At 39.2% G+C, this 3,241-nt stretch overlaps 1 pseudogene; it reads right to left on the reverse strand.

The window, feature by feature from the left end:
* Positions 1–753: 753 nt before the first annotated feature.
* LOC126079959 (olfactory receptor 52D1-like) lies at positions 754–1,704 on the reverse strand (annotated as a pseudogene).
* Between the last annotated feature and the right edge of the window lie 1,537 nt (positions 1,705–3,241).

Below are 3,241 nucleotides of genomic sequence, written 5' to 3' on the forward strand. Positions count from 1 at the left end.
GTTTTCCATACTCTGTTTGACATTCATCCTGCATGTCAGGTCTTGTGAATGCAACACATACTTAGATGATGTCTTCAGAGGACATTGTTGTTGTTGTTATGTGCCATCGAGTTGATTCCAACTTATAGTAACCCTATAGGACAGAGGAGAACTGCCTAATAGGGTTTCCAAGGCTATAATCTTTACAGGAACAGATCACCATGTCTTTTCTTTCACAGAGTGGCTGGTAGGTTTGAACCACTGACCTTTAGGTTATCAGCTGAGCACTGAGCCATTAATCATGTTGTATTGCCTCTTCTGTAGCATACTGGCAGTAATTATTAATTTTTCAGTTGCAGATACTACATGGGAAAATTTTTAGAGGTTCTTATGGGCTTGTTCCCTTTTCAGATGACTTGTTAGGTGAAAATGAACTTCTACCCCTAAGATACACCACAGTAGATCACTAACTAGAAGGGGTAGAAGGGAATCCCTTTTCTATGCAGCAAATACTAAGTTCCCTAAACCTAAGTGTAAAGGTTGCCTGATTATGGTAAAATTATTTATACAGATGATACACAAAAAATACTACACCTGTTAGTTTCATTAGAATTTCTATTACTTGGGGTCGTTCTACTCTCATTAAAATATGACAAAATATCTGATTTCAAAGGGAGAAGTATTAGCATAGATTATGAGTAAAGGCCCAATTATTTGCACTCTTTCCCTCCTAGATTACTAGCTATTCTGATATTACCTCTGCAAACAATTTCACTATAACCAGGCAACCTTTACCCTTAGAGAACTAAGTACATGATCTCGAATTTTCTTAGTCCTAATCCCATAAACAATGGGATTTAGAAAAGGGGGTACCAAAAGGTACATATTGGCAATGAAGATATGAATTTGGGGAGCCACATTGTGGCCAAAGCGGTGGGTGAGGAAGGTAAAAACAGCTGTGGAGTAGAAAACGAGGATGACACAGACATGAGAGCCACATGTGCGCAGGGCTTTAAGGCTGGCTTCCCGTGATGGAAGACGAAAGACTGCATGGAGGATTAGGGCATAAGAGACGGCAATGAAAAAGCCATCAGAGGAACCAATGACGGAGGCTACACTGAGGCTGTAACGCTTGGTAGGTCCTGTGTCCACACATGCCAGCTTCACTACAGCCATGAACTCACAGTAAGTGTGGGCAATGATTCGAGTTCTGCAATAGGGCAACTGTCTGAGCAGGATGGGGTGTGGAGAAAAGAAGGCCACCCCGCGGAGGACCACAGCAGCTCCCATTTTGGCAATGCGAGTATGAGTGAGAATGGTGGCATGACGCAGTGGGTCACAGATGGCCACATAACGGTCAATGGCCATGGCCAAGAAGAAGCCCAATTCCATGGCAGTAAAACTATGGATGAAGAACATTTGGGTCAGAGAAGCATCAAAGGCGATGTCATGAGCTCTGAGCCAGAAGAGACAGAGCATGCGGGGCAGTGTGGAGGTGGAGAGGACCAGGTCAGTGACGGATAGCATGCACAGAAAGAGGAACATTGGCTCATGCAGGCTTCGCTCTGCCCTCACCACAGCCAAGATGGTCACATTCCCCACCACAGCCACCGCATACATGGAGCAGAAGGGAATTCCAATCCAGACATGGAGGTGCTCTAGTCATGGGATGCCCAACAGGAAAAAACTCATAGGAGAGGGAAGAGAAGTGTTTAGAGGTAGCATTATGTTTTTTCTTCTTGCTTTATATTTGTACTTCTAAAGGTAAAGTTACTATGACAAGATGATCGAATTCAGGTTCTGAAAAACAGAAATCTTGTTCAGGAGGATCCTTAATGTTCTGTCTCTTAAAAAAAAATTCAAATTCATAATACAGGTATTTAAATTCATTAAAATCAAGTTATTAAAATTAGTAGCATATCAAATTATTGTGTACAGAAGTACAAAATGATAATGTATGTATTATTTCATAGTATTATGAGGGCCATATCAGTCACCTTGCTCATTCATTGCCAATAAAAGGATCTTTTCAATGGTCTTGCTTTTTAAATTAGTATTTACTGAGCAGTTAATGTGTCCCAGTGGTCTAGGTACTGGTTAGAAATAAATGAACAGATTAGATATTCTTCCCATGCAGTTTGCCCTCAACAAGAAAAAGTAAAATATCATAATATGATTAATAGTGATTTGAGTTGTGCACATCAGATTGGGTGATAAGAATGTCACATTTTAACCGATACCTTAATGATGGAACTTAAAATATTAGAAGTCTGGGATATAGTTCCCAGGAATGAAAAAAAAAAAAAAAAAAAAGCAAGAAGAATTGCTATCAACCAGTAACCAACAGACCAGAATGTGAGTGTTTCTGGAAATTATTAAGCGAGAGACTGGTAGGAGATGAGGTCAATTTTTCCACATTATCAATTTCTTCATGTCTTCGCTTTGTCCTCTGCCCAGTTTACAGAAATGTCCATTACATCAACAATTTTCTGGAGGATTTCACAAACCTCTCTAATACATTTTTTTCTGTTAGGATTTTCTGACAAACACCTCATTTTCATCAATTATAAGGGTATTAAATTTGTTACAGACAATAATCTCAGAATTTTCTATGTTTGTCCTATGCATTATATATTAAGTCCTCCATACTGTCATTTATTGCACAGTATTTTTTTTCCCCCTTTTTTCTCCTTCCAAAGGTTAGTTGTATAGCAAACATATTCTCTGTTTTATCACAACTACCTGATTGGATGTTGAGTATGATACATGCGTAGTAAATACTGACACCATGGTTTTATGACTTCTGATAAATCGTAGCTTAAAGAGAACATGTCCTTCAGGTTCTCCAAAATTAGTGATGCAGAAAATCACTCCACAAAGCAAAGAAGTCCCCTGCAAAGGTTTGAACTTATCTTTATGAGTTGCTTTCCAATCAGTGACAACCAGACACCACTTTGTATGGAACGAGGCTTTTGGAGTGCTTCTCCTTTGAACTCTCAGTCAGTGTTTCAGTATTTGAGTGAGTTTTGCATTACTGGAAGTGATCGAGCAGAATCCTTGTGAATCTTTCAGGGCATTTTAGAAAGGACCCAGACTTTAGGTAGAGGATTGCATAGTCTACATTCTAAATGACTTAGAAATAAATGGTTTCTGTTTCCTAACTTAAAAGGAAGAAGGATAGAATCTAGGCAAGCAAGCCTTAGGAGTCGCATATGAAATTTGAACAACTAATATTTTATCTGTTCGCAAGCAGTGACAGAGT

Source organism: Elephas maximus, chromosome 7, assembly GCF_024166365.1.
Source record: "Elephas maximus indicus isolate mEleMax1 chromosome 7, mEleMax1 primary haplotype, whole genome shotgun sequence".
NCBI classification, from domain to species: domain Eukaryota; kingdom Metazoa; phylum Chordata; class Mammalia; order Proboscidea; family Elephantidae; genus Elephas; species Elephas maximus.